This window comes from Chiloscyllium plagiosum, unplaced genomic scaffold, assembly GCF_037043375.1.
Source record: "Chiloscyllium plagiosum isolate Xiang-an unplaced genomic scaffold, Cpla_swu_hap1 HiC_scaffold_31, whole genome shotgun sequence".
In the NCBI taxonomy this organism is placed as follows: domain Eukaryota; kingdom Metazoa; phylum Chordata; class Chondrichthyes; order Orectolobiformes; family Hemiscylliidae; genus Chiloscyllium; species Chiloscyllium plagiosum.
Window position 1 is genome coordinate 29,334,065 of NW_028270169.1, and position 14,550 is coordinate 29,348,614.

Here is a 14,550-nt window from a genome sequence, read left to right on the forward strand (position 1 = left end):
CTCAGCTCCTGACCTCATTACAGCCTTGGTTCAAACATGGACAAAAGAGCTGAATTCCAAAGGTGAGGTGAGAGTGCCAGCCCTTGACATCATGGCTGCATTTGACTGAGTGGGGCACCAGGAAAAACTGGAATCAATGGGTATCAGGGGCAAACTTTCCACTGGTTGAAATCATACCCACGACATAGGAAGATCATTGTGGTTGTTGAAGGTCAGTCATCTCAACTCCATGGCATCTCTGCAGTAGTTCCTCAGAGTCCTTGGCCCAACCGCCTTCAGCTGCTTCATCAATGATCTTCCCTACATATAATGTCCAACGTGGGGCAACTCACTGATGATTATACAATAACACCATTAGCAACTCCTCAGATACCAAAGCAGTCCAAATTTAAATGCAACAAGATCTGGACAATATCCAGCTTGGGCTAACAAGTGGCAAGTAATAGTTGTGCCACACAAATGCAGGCAATGACCATCAAAAGATCCTCCACTATCAACATCCTTGAGATTACCATTGACCAGAAATTCAACTGAACTCACCACATCAACACAATGGCTACAAGAGCAGATCAGAGACTAGGAATACTGCAGCGAGTAACTCACCTCCTGACTCTCCATCCATTATCTATTAGGCATAAGTCAGGGGTGTGACGGAATACTTCCCACCTGCCTGGATTTGGAAAGGCAAGAACTGATTAGGGAGAGTCAACACGGCTTTATGCGTGGGAAATCATGTCTCACAAACTTGATTGAGGTTTTTTGAAGAAGTAACAAAGAGGATTGATGAGGGCAGAGCGGTAGATGTGATCTATATAGACTTCAGTAAGGCGTTCAACAAGGGTTCCCCATGGGATACTGATTAACAAGGTTAGATCTCATGGAATACAGGGAGAACTGGCCATTTGGATACAGAACTGGCTCAAAGGTAGAAGACAGACAGTAGTGGTGGAAGATTGTTTTTCAGACTGGAGGCCTGTGAACAGTGGAGTGCCACAAGGATCAGTGCTGGGCCTCTACTTTTTGTCATTTACATAAATGATTTGGATGTGAGCATAAGAGGTACAGTTAGTAAGTTTGCAGATGACACCAAAATTGGAGGTGTAGTGGACAGCAAAGAGAGTTACCTCAGATTACAACAAGATCTTAACCAGATGGGCCAATGAGCTGAGAAGTGGCAGATGGAGTTTAATTCAGAGAAATGTGTGGTGCTGCAGTTTGGGAAAGTAAATCTTAGCAGGACTTATACACTTAATGTTAAGGTCCTCGGGAGTGTTGCTGAACAAAGAGACCTTGGAGTGCAGGTTCATTGCTCCTAGAAAGTGGAGTCGCAGGTAGATAGGATAATGAAGAAGGCGTTTGGTATACTGTCCTTTATTGGTCAGAGTATTGAGTAGGTCATGTTGCAGCTGTACAGGACATTGGTTAGGCCACTGTTGGAATATTGCGTGCAATTCTGGTCTCCTTCCTATCAGAAGGATGTTGTGAAACTTGAAAGGGTTCAGAAAAGATTTACAAGGATGTTGCCAGGGTTGGAGGATTTGAGCTACAGGGAGAGGCTGAACAGGCTGGGGCTGTATTCCCTGGAGCGTCGGAACCTGAGGGGTGACCTTATAGAGGTTTACAAAATTATGAGGGGCATGGACAGGGTAAATATGCAAAGTCTTTTCCCTGGTGACAGGGAGTCCAGAACTAGAGGGCATAGGTTTGGGGTGAGAGGGGAAAGATATTAAAGAGTCGTAATATCTTTTTCACAAAGAGGGTGGTATGTGTATGAATGAGTTGCCAGAGGAAGTGGTGGAGGCTGGTACAATTGCAACATTTAAGAGGCATTTGGATGGGTATATGAATAGGAAGGGTTTGGAGGGATATGGGCCGGGTGCTGGCAGGTGGGTCTAGATAGAGTTGGAATATCTGGTCGGCATGGACAGGTTGGACCGAAGGGTCTGTTTCCATGCTGTACATCTCTATGACTGTAATGGCAGAAAAAACAATCTTGAAAATGTTCAAAGTTTTGTTAATAACAAATGCTTGGCAGTGCAGTTCAATTGATATTAAGTTTTCAGTTGTGCAGAGAGACAAGGTCAAGAGGGAAGTATTTCTTTGCCCTGCAAAAGAGACACCAAGTGTAGGAGGGGACCTTCTGGGAGTTAAATAAATATGTACTATGATCTTAAAGATCCCTCTATGGTTTCTCATTAAAGTCTGTCTTATTAAAATTAGATTGTCCTCAGTTAAAAGTAAATCCTGCCATGTTTTGCTGGCACCTTTGGTGTGCAGCTTTCAGTCATCATTATGATGCAACTAAATGATTTCTCGTGGGTGGTAGCAGTGAACTTGAAGATTCATAAATAGGTCAAAAGCAAAATTCAAAATTGTAAGTCAGATATCTGGGAGTTTTAAGTACATTGGATTGGAATCAGGCCAAATGGATCAAGTGTCACTTTGGATCAGCAGTCTTATTTGGAAAATGTCAAAGTGGGGCCTCACAAAAAGATGCAGTGCTTCCAAAACTGAATGGAGGCAATGTGAAAACTGAACTGAAGACATTGCAAAGTCTAACTGGACAGGTGAGTTGGACTTGGGTACCCAAACAAGGCCACATGCAGTCTAGATTCTTGGAATTGAGTACAGTAGTTAACAAGTCCAAGGTGGAACTTAGTATTCAGGAGAAATAAAAGAAGATGTCAGGAGTAAGAAACTTACTTATTAGTGAAGTTTGTTAGAATGAAATAGAATAGGATAGAATAGAACAGCTTTTATTGTTTCGTGCACTTGAATGAATGCAGTGAAAAGTTAGTAATGTCACCTCTCTGCGCCATCTTAGGTACAGGGTACTTTGGTACAGATAATCTAAGTGTTTGTTACAGAATTGAAAGACTAAAACCAAAGATCTAGCATAGGATTACAAAGTTTCAAAAAGTACTCGAATTATAGTCCAGAATAAGAATAAAAAGTATCTTTATAAAGTACTTAAATTATTGTCCTTATCACAGAGTCTGTGCCTGCTACGTGCTGGCCTCTAGCCTGGACTTGCCTCCAGGACTCATCTCAGACTTGCTTCCAGGCCAGCTTGAACTCAGACTGCCTCCCACTCCGGGCTCCGGCTGCAATTCACTTCTGGGACTTGCCTCTGGTATAGTCTCCAATTCGTCGCCCAGGCCTGGCTGGACTTGGACTCACTTCCATTCTCCATTCCCTCCACTTGGGGTAGTTTAAGAAATTAAAATTTGGGGGAGGGTGGGGGAACACTACAGAAAAGAGGAAGAAAAGGAATTGGTGAGCAGAGCAGAGCACCCTAATCTGCTGCCATCTTGAAGCATATTGTTATGCAAATCTCAGATGCTTTCTTAAGTTCAGAGAAATCATAAATTTTATTTTGGGGCAATGGAGGTAAATGTTGCCTTTTAGTTTGGAAAGCTAAAAAGATCAGAAGAGCATTAACAAGTGACAGAAAGTCTTGCTCTCAGTGAGGCAGTAGAGATGGTGTTGTTTTTAGCAGAAATATGGGAAGAAATTCTATAAAGGGATTCAGTAGTGATGCCAATTGAGTGCTAGATTAATAATAAGTCAAAATGGCATAATGTACTCAATGAAATGTGCATATGGAGAAAGAGTGAAGACCGATATTGCAGTTTTAAAGCAAATGCTGTAAAAAGAAGATATTTCTAAACTGAAATGAGTGGACAGTAGCAGCCTGTGATCTGATTGTTTTACAAAGAAAGGAGCAAGTTCTAAGAAACTGCTGGATACACTGGAAAAAAGACTCTTGGAATATTTATGTTTGAAGAACAAACATATAATATCCTATATTGTCAATCTGTATATTTTGTTTTTCTTTTAAGAATTGTGCATTGATTTATTTGAAAAGAGAGTCAAAATCTGTTATAACTGATGAAGGTAGTGCAGTGGATGCGGTCCACATGAACTTTAGCATTTGACAAAGTCTCTCACGGTAGGCTGGTCCAGAAGATTAAGTCACTTGGCATACAAGGTGAGTTGGCTTGGTAATAGAAGACAGAGGGTAATTGTGGAGGATTGGTTTTTCTGACTGGAGATCTGTGACCAATGGATCAGTACTGGGATCTCTGTTTTTATAATATGTAAAAATGATTTAGATGAAAATATAGGCGGCCTGATTAGTAAGTGAATTGTTGGGAGTTGTGGATAGTGAGGATGATTCAGCAGGATATAGATCAGTTAGAAAGTTGGACAGTGAAATAGCAGAGAGATGACATTATAATCTGGACAAGTATGAGACGATGTATTTTAGGAGATCAAATGCAAGAAGAAAGTATATAGTAAATAGCAGGACTCTTAGGAGTATTGGAATACAGAGAGATCTTGGGGCTCAAGTCCATAACTCCTTGAAAGTAGCAACACAAGTGGATAAGATGGTAAAGGAAGTCTATGGCATACTTACCGTCATCAGTCAGCTCACCAAGTATAAAAGCTGGCAAGTCATGTTGTAGCTGTATAATGTCCAGTTAATCCACATTTGGAATATTGTGTTCAGTTTTGATCACCACACTACAGGAAGGATGTAGAGGCTTTTAAGAGTGTGATATAAAGGTTCACTAGGATGTTATCTGGATTGGAGTCTATTAGCTTTCAGGAGAAGTTGGAAAAACTTGTTTTCACCAGAATATCAGAAACTGTGGGGCAACCTGATAGAAGTATATAAAATTATGAGAGGCATGGTTAGAGAGGATCGTTGGCGTCTATTTCCAAGGGTGGAAATGCCAAATACAAGTGTTCTTGGTTTGAGGTTAGATAGAAAAGGTTTGAAGGAGATGCAAGAGATAAGTTTTATTATACAGAGGATGGCAGGTCTTGGAATGTGCTGCTGGGTAGGTGGTGGAAGCAGAGACAATAGCAAAGTTTAGACACTTAGACAGACACATGAACTTGCAGGGAATAGAGAGATAGAGACCAAGTTCAGGCAGATGGGATTAGTTTAGAATGTCATCATGGTTGGCACAGACATGGTGGGCAAAGGCCTGTTCCTGTGCCGTACTGCTCTATGTTCTATGTTGTCATCCAATACGGTCTGAAGAAATGCTTGAGACCTAATGGAATGAGGGACAGCTGATAGACACTTAATTAATGGTTAGTTGGGTGTGAATTGGTTTTATGAATATGTAGAGCTGGTGAACAGTAGAATGTGCACCTGATGGAGTGTGGTCAACTTAAATAAAGCTCTCACTAACTGTTTGGACTTGAACTCTGTTTAAATACACATGTATATCATTAGATAGGCACTGGGGAGACTGAAGATAAATTCCCCACCACAGAATTCCTAGTCTTGGACCTGCTCTTGTAGTCATAACATTTATATGGTTGTTTCAGTTTGGTTTCTGATCGATGGTGACTCCCAGGATGTTGATATTGGGAGATTCAGTATTGGTAATGCCATTGAACATCATGGGACAAATTAGATTCTCTCTTATGGGTGATAGAATCATAATGTCATAGAGTCATACAGCACAGAAACAGGCCTTTTGGTTCAACTCATTCATGCTGACCAAGTTTCCCAAACTAAACTAGTCTCACTTGCCTGTGTTTGGCCAGATTCCTGAAGAAGGGCTAATGCCCGAAACGTCGATTCTCCTGTTCCCTAGATGCTGCCTGACCTGCTGCGCTTTTCCAGCAACACATTTCCATCTCTGATCTCCAGCATCTGCAGACCTCACTTTCTCCTCATATCCCTCTAAACCCTTCCTATTCATTTGCCTGTGCAAATGTCTCTTTAAATGTTGTAACTGCACCTACATCTACTAATTCCGCTGGCTGTTCATTCCACATACAAACCACACTCTGTGTGAATAAGTTGCCCCTTGGGTCCCTTTTAAATCTTGTTCTTCTGAAGTTAAAAATATGCTCTCTAGTTTTGAACTCCTCTACCTGAGGGAAAAGACCTTTGCTACACATCTTATCATTGAATCCCTACAGTGGGGAAGCAGGCCATTCAACCCATTGCAAACAGCAATCCATCCAGGCCCAATCCCCTACCCTGTGCCCCCATTTCCAACTAATGGCTAATCCATTTAACCTACACAACCCTGGACACTGTGGGGCACTCTAGCATGGCCAATCCACTTGACCTGCACATCTTTAGACTGTGGGAGGAAATCGGAGCACCTGGAGATACTCACACAGGCCTAGGGAGAATGTGCAAACTTCACACAGACAGTCACCCAAGATTGGAATCAAACCCTAGAACCAGCCTCAGACACTGTGAGGCAACAGTGCTAACCACTGAGCCACCATGCTGCAAACTTTCTGTGCCCCTCATGATTTTATAAACCTCTATAAGGTCACTCCTTAACCTCCAACGCTCCATTGAAAAAAGTCGCAACCTATCCAGCCTCCCCTTATCACTCAAACCATCCATTCCCGGCAACATCCTTATAAATCTTTTCTGAACTCTCTCCAATTTAATAATGCTAAAAATCACACAACACTAGGTTATAGTCCAACAGATTTATTTGGAAGCACTAGCTTTCAGAGCTCTGCTCCTTCATCAGGTAGTTGCTTCCAAATAAACCTGTTGGACTACAACCTGGCATTGTGTGATTTTTAACTGTGCGCACCCCAGTCCAGTACCAGCACCTCCAAATCAATTTAATAATGTTCTTCCTACAGTAGAGTGACCAGAACTGTACCCCAAAAGTGGCCTCACCAATGTCCTGTACATCCTCAGCATGATATCCCAACTCCTATAATCAATGGTCAGAGTAAGGAAGGCAAGCTTACCAAACACCTTTTTAATCACCCTGTCTACCTGTGATGCTACATTCAAAGATCTATATATGTGAACCTCTAGGTCTCTCTGTTTGACAACACCACCCAGGGCCCTACCATTAACTGTATAAGTCCTGCCCTTGTACATTTTATCAAAATGCAATACTTCGCATCTACCCAAATTAAACTCCATCTGCCACCCCTTAGTGCATTGGCCCAATTGATCTAAATCCCTTTGTAATCTGAGATAACCTTCTTCTGTGCCCACAGTACCACCAATTTTGGTGTCATTGGCAAACTTATAGAACATTACAGCACAGTACAGGCCCTTCGGTCCTTAATGTTGCACTGAGCTGTGAAACCAATCTGAAGCCCATCTAACTTACTCTATTCCATTCTCACCCATGTGCCTATCCAATGGCCATTTCAATGCTCTTAAAGTTGGCGAGTCTACTACTGTTGCAGGCAGGATGTTCCACGCCCCTACTACTCTGAGTAAAGAAACTACCTCTGACATTTGTCCTAAATCTAACACCCCTCAATTTAAAGCTATGACCCCTCATGCTAGCCATCATCTGAAGAAAAAGGCTCTCACTCTCCAACCTAAATAACCCTCTGATTATCTTACATGTCTCAATAAAGTCACCTCTCAACCTTCTCTCTAATGAAAACAGCCACAAGTCCCTCAGCCTTTCATCATAGACCCTCCCTCCATACCAGGCAACATGCTAGTAAATCTCCTCTGAACTCTTTCCAAAGCTTCCACAACCTTCCTATAATGTGGTGACCAGAATTGTATGCAATCCTCCATGCCTCCTAAATTCTCATCCAAATTGTTTATATAAATGACAAACAACACTGGACCCAGTACATATCCCTGCGGAATACCACTGGTTGCAGGCCTCCAATCCAAAAAAAACAACTCTCCACCACTACCCTCTGTTTCCTACCATCAAGCCAATTTAATACCATTTGGCAAGCTCTCCCTGGATCCCACAGGATCTAACTTTACTTTCTTGGCCTGACAATTGTGTGGATTGAGTTTTACTTCTCCTTATCAGACCAAGTTTGGATTTTTTTCCATATCTTTTTACAAGGCAAGGTCTGCGTCAATATCTAAGGAATCATGATTGATGCTAAACATTGTGCAATCATCAGCAAATTTTGCGCTTCTGACTTTATGAGCGAGGGAAGGTCAATGATGAAACAACTGAAGACTGTTGGACATTTCAGAGCTGAGATGATTAGTCTCCTAAGATTATAAGCATCTTCTTTGTGCTAGTTATGACTCCAACCAATGGAGGTTTTTAACCTTGATTCCACTGACCCAATTTTTTTGTTAGAACTCCTTGATATCATTCTTGATCAAATACATCTTTGAAATCAAGGGTAGTCACTCTCATCTCTCGCATTCAGATTTTTTGTCCATGTTTGAATCAAGGCTGTAATGTCATCAGGAGTTGAGTGGCCACAAACTGAGCATCAGTGAATAGTTTATTAATTTGTAATAGCTGTTTGATAGCACTGTTGACAACTCCTTCCATCACTTGAGGATCAAGAGTGGGTTGACACTGATTCTTGGCCATATTCAATTTGATTTTGTTTGTATGTGGGACATACCTGGGCAATTTTCCACATTATCAGGTGGACACTAGTGTTTCAAACAATTTTCCAAATCACCAAATAGAAGGCATTGTTGTAGTTGTACCAGAACAGCTTGGCTAGGAGGGTGGCTAGTTCTGGTGTACTAGTCTTCAATACATCTGCCAAATATGTATGACAGCAATCTGACCATTCAATCTGAGCCTTCACTGCAGATGTCAAATGACTTATGCTTGTGCTGTAATTGAAACTGGGACATGACCATCACAGAATTTAGCACAGTTAAGTCTGCAAATGTGCTAACTGCATTGGTTACTACTTCAACACTGGAAAGGTTGGGTTCCAAAATCCTGTATCAAGCTGATGCCAGACTCATGAATGATCTTTGACATTGCCTGCAGGTTTTATGATGGCCTGTCAAAATATAAAATAGTTCAGTGAGAATACCTATCAGCTTTCTTCTACAGGTTAACTCATCTAGGTCCTCTGCAGCAGAATTTAGGTGCAACCGCACGCTCCACTAGGTGGACACTTGCACTATCTTTATAATTTGATGACGCTGGTGCTGGACTAAGGTATACAAAGTTAAAAATCACATAACACCAGGTTATGGTCCAACAGGTTTATTTGGAAGCACTAGCTTTTGGAGCACTGCTACTTAATCAGGTGGTTGTGGAGAATAAGATCGTAAGACACAGAATTTATAGCAGAAGTTTACAGTGTAATATAACTGAAATTATGCATTGAAAAAGACTTTCTCAAGTGAACTTTAGCAATTGATGTCATGTTGGCCCAGATAATGTATTGAAGGTGTGAGCTTCCCTGTGAAGTTGTCTGTGCCACAATGGTCACACAAACTTGTGTGTGTGTGCGTGTTGGGGGGGGGAGGGGGGTATGAGTGTGTGTATGTGTGAAAGTCTGAGTGTAAAGGGGTATAAGTCTATGAGAGGATGTATGTGGGAGTGTATGTGTGAGTGTTTGAGAGACTGTTTGCGTGAGTATGTGTGTCTGTAGGAGTGTGTGTGTAGGAGAGTGAGTGTGTGTGTATGTGTAGGAGTGTGTGTATATCTATCTCTGCGTGTGTGTGTGTGTAGGAGTATGTGTGTATAGTGCAATGGGGTCACCTGTAGTGTGACATGAACCCAAGGTCCTGGTTGAGGCCATCCCCATGAGTACCGAACTTGGCTAAGTGCGTCTGCTCGGCCACTTTTCGTTGTTGCCTGTCGCAAAGTCCGCCTTGGAGGACGGCCACCCAAAGGTCCATGGTCCAATGTCCCGGCCCACTGAAGTACTCTTCGATGGGTGTGTTACAATCTTCTTGTCCACAACCACCTGATGAACGAGTAGTGCTTCCAAATAAATCTATCTGCTTCCAAATAACCTGGTGTTGTGTGATTTTTAACTAACTATCTTCATGCAATGTCCTGCGTGCAGCCCATTCCTGCCTGATGTCTTGGCACTTGCAGGTTCTGCCTCTAACCTAGCCTTTAAAAGGCACAAAATGTTAGTACACCGAGCTGGTAGCTGTGAGTGTAAAAGCAGGAGATGGTGTCCCTGTCTTCTTGCTCTTGCACCTATTTCCTTCCCTTCCCACTATCTGGTCAAGTGGCAGTTCTCAAATATATGAAAGGAGAAAGCTATATGATTATTATTATGGCAAGGAGGGCTACAAAGCAAGAGGTGCATGTTTACAGCTTCTACAGCTTATAAGTTCCAAAGAACATAGAACACAGAACAGTACAGCACAATACAGGCCCTTAGGCCCTCGACTAAACTACATACTCTTCATTGTACTATCTTCCATGCACCGATCCAAGAATTGCTTAAATGTCCCTAATGTATCTGACTCTATAACCACTGCTGACAGTGCACTCCATGCACCCACCACCCACTGTGTAAAGAACATACCTCTGACAACTCCCCTAAACCTTCCTCCAATTACCATAAAATCATGCCCCCTTGTGATTGACATTTCTGCCATGGAAAAAAATGACTGGCTATCCATTCTATCTATGCCTCTCAACATCTTGTAAACCTCTATCCAGTCATCCCTTATCCTTCTTTGCTCCATTGGGAAAAGTCCGAACTCCCTCAACCTTCATAAGACATGCCCTCCAGTCCAGGCAGTATCCTGGTAAATCTTCGCTGCACACTCTCGACAGCTTCCACATCTTTCCTATAATGAGGTGACCAGAACTGAATGCAATATTCCAAGTGTGGTCTAACCAGGGCTTTATGGAGCTGCAGCATTACTTCATGGCTCTTAAACCCAATCCTCCTGCTAGTGAAAGCCAACTCAACGTATGCCTTCTTAACAGCAATCTTTTCCCTCGCTTCCTGTAGTAACCTAAGGAATAGCCCATCTGGCCCCGGGGCTTTACCTATCCTTACATTTTTCAAAACTTACAGCACATCCGCCTTCCTAACATCAACCAGTTCTAGCATTTCAGTCTGTCTTGAGCTGTCCTCAGAAACGTCAAGGTCCCTATCAGTAGTGAATACTGAAGCAAAGTATTCATTAAGGACCTTCCCAACTTCCTCCAACACCAGGAGTAAGTTCCCTTCACTATCCCTGATTAGCCCTATCCTCTCTCTGGCCATCCTCTTGTTCCTCACATAAGTGTAGAACTCCTTAGGGTTTTCCTAAATCCTACCCGGTAAAGCTTTTTATGTACTCTTCTAGCTCCAAAGTCCATTCGTCAGTTCCTTCCTCATGACCTTGTAACTCTCTAAATCCCTGTCTAACCTTTGCCTCCTCAGCCTTAAGTAGGGTTCATTCTTCCTCTTGACTAGATGTTCCACATCCCTTGTCACCCAAGATTCTTTCAACCTACCATCCTTTCCTTGCCTCAGCGAAACAAATCTGTCCAGCACTATCAGCAAGTTCTTCCTAAACAACCTCCACATTTCTGTCTTGCATTTCCCTGAGAACATCTGATCCCAATTTAGGTGCCCCAGGTCCTGCCTAATAGCATTGTAATTCCACATTCCTCAATTAACTACATTCCCATGCCACGTGCTCATATCCCTCTCCATGAATATAGTAAAATTCAGGGAGTTGTGATCACTATCACCGAAATGCTCTCCCACTGAGGGATTTGACACCTGGCATGGTTTATTGCCAAGAACCAAATCCAATATGGCCTCCCCTCAAGTCAGCCTATCTACATATTGCATCAGGAGCCCTTCCTGGACACACCTGATAAAAACTGCTCAATCCAAACTATTTGAATTGAGTAGATTCCAATCAAAATTAGGGAAGTTGAAGTCATCTATGACAACAACCCGTCACTTCTGTATCTTTCCAAAATCTGCCTCTCAACCTGCTCCTCTGTGTCTCTGTTGCTGTTGTGGGGCCTGTAGAAAACTCCCAATAAAGTGACTGCTCCTTTCCTGTTTCTGATTTCCACCCATACTGACTCAGTAGACAAACCCTCCTCGGCAGTTGTGATACTATCCCTGACTAGCAATGCCACTACTCCACCTTTTGACCTCCTCTCCTATTATATTTGAAACATCTAAACCCTGGAATATCCAACAACCATTCCTGTTCCTGTGATATCCAAGTCTTCGTAATGGCTACAATATCATAGTTCCAAGTACTGATCCATGGTCTAGTTTGTCACCCTTATTCCTGATACTTCTTGCATGAAAATAGATACACTTCAAAATGTGAGAGATTGTGGGATAAGGAGGAAGTGGAATGTGAGAAGGACATTTAGGAATGAGATATCAGTGCAGGTTGTACCTCCCTAATCCAGCACTCCCTGGTCCAGAAACCTCAATGGTCCAGCATCCACAGAACGTCCAGTTTTCCCTCTAATGGTTTTGTATCAATCTTTATTCACGTAACATTATTTACACTCTGTCCAGTTTAGAAACTATAAATCATATTTTTAGTGTCCAATGAAAATCATTCATCCACTCGACATGTGATTGATAGAACTCAAAATGAGGTCGTTACACTTATAGTTTTTGGACATTGAATATACATGACCTCTCATACTCAGGCAAAATCTCTGATTTTACAAAGGCCTAGTCTCAAGACTGCCAAATTAGGAAGATACAACTTGGATTACCCTTGCCTACCTTTTCACTTCTGTTTCTCTGCAAATTTCAAAAACTAATGGATAGATTTTAGTGGAATTCTATACACAAATTGATTATGGCCCAAGAAAGGACTGATTAGTTTTTGGTAAAGTTATAGTTGTGGGCCAGGATCTTAGAATTTTTAAAAAGTATTTGTTAACATTGAGAGATTAGGCAAGTTGCCCAGCTGGACATAATTCTAACTTTTTTCTCAAAGTTATTCCCTCTCCATTCTGGTATAAACATTCAAAATGTTTTTGCTATGTTCATAGTACCCCATGAGTGGTCTGACTAAGGTTCCATTTAATTTAATGTAGCTTCTCTTCTTTTAGGAATGAAGTTCAACATTTCACTTACATTATCCATTCCTTTGTTAATCTGCTTTGTTAACTTTTGTGATTTGTGAATTTACAATGCTCGAGCTAGATTCTTATTTTCCAAGTGGAATGTAGCCTCCTAGTTTTTCCCAGGAAAGTCCAAGAGTTTTTCTAGCTATATTGAAATTTATTTTCTAATAACAAGCCTGTTCTGCAAGATTGTTTGTTGTTTGCATCTATTGAACCCATATGCCTTTATAGCGACTTTGTTGTCCTACCATCTTTAAATATGAATGCCAAGCATCCTAGGTCTCTCTCTTCTACTATCCTCCATAAAAGTATACATTCACAATCTGATTCTCCTTATTCTTCTTCCAAAAATCTATTATCTCACATTTTTCAGCATTAAATTTTATTTTCCATGTATCCACCATTTCACCTAGCCACTTTCATTGCTTTGAAATTGACTGCTGTCTTCCTCAGTATTTGCTACAATTATGCTTTGGTCAATTAATGAATCCTCAATTAATTTTACCTGCAAATCTATTTTGCACATTTAACAATCTAGTGGCAGGAAGTAAATTACCCCCAATCTCAGGAGGCAGAATTTTCTTGAGATCAATCAGGTTAAACCTTTATTTTAAGCAAGTGTTACCTCTCCTACTGGTCTGTAGGGGGAGATATGTAGGGGTTTTCTGAGCATGGTATTTTTACATCCACAAATGGTGCTGTAAAACCACAAGCAGCTGATTCAACAGATAACTTCTGTGCAACCTTGCACTGTTCAGTCTGTGTTATTCAGTAGAGCAAGGTACAAAAGGGTGACATCAGAACATTACTTGGTTCTTTAATTTCTATCACAAATTATTTAATTGCATGTGCTATCAATATTTGTTTGCATGGGATGTATCTGTAAATATTCAAAGGTTACTTGTGTCTGAAAAGGCAGCAGGGAATGACAACCAAGTAAGAAGTGGCATATGCATTATTTCACTTGTTCAAACTTCCAGGCCCTTTTGGGGGTCATTGAATACAGGACAGACAGATTTCTGGGTGCAGTTGTCCATGGTCACCCAGAATTATTTCAATGCCATTTGGAGAGAGGTGGCCACAGGGTTGACTGCCAATTCATTCATTCCTAGGATATAGAAGAGGGTCATTCTTAGTATGGCAGGGACTCTGTGCAACAATGCACTCATCACCCTCTTCAGGCAATGAATCCTGTGTTTTAAGGAGCACCTAACATCCTTGCTTTACCTGTAGCTACATAGTTCACATAGCACATGATGCAAAACCCTCTTCTGCACATGGTCACATATTACTTCACTTCTTTCAGTCTGCTCACTTCAAGCTCCTTAACTGCCTTTCTGTTTATTTAGTTCTTACTTTGCGAGGAAAGTTGTTTCACCTGCTAAAAAGCTGTCAACCGAGGAGGCTTCTGTAACTTTGAACTATCGTCCCGTTGACAATAAGGCCACATATTACCATATACCATGGAAGATGCTGAGGTCTGCAGTACCTTGTTGGCATTGGGTTACTTGTTAAGCACCTGCCTTAACATCCTTGCATCACTGTAAAGTTTCACAGTCAAAATATTTACTTCCCCAACATGATTTCTTAATCTGAAGGTGCTGATGCCTTTTACCTTACCTTGCTGAAGATTGAATACATTCACAGCCTGAGAAGACAAAGATAATGGCAAAGAGGATAAAGAGGACTAGCTATTCATGATTTGGAGCTGCAAGATTCTGTCATCTCTCAAAGAGAGCATGACAAGCCTCTGAGTGCCATGTCAGTGGAA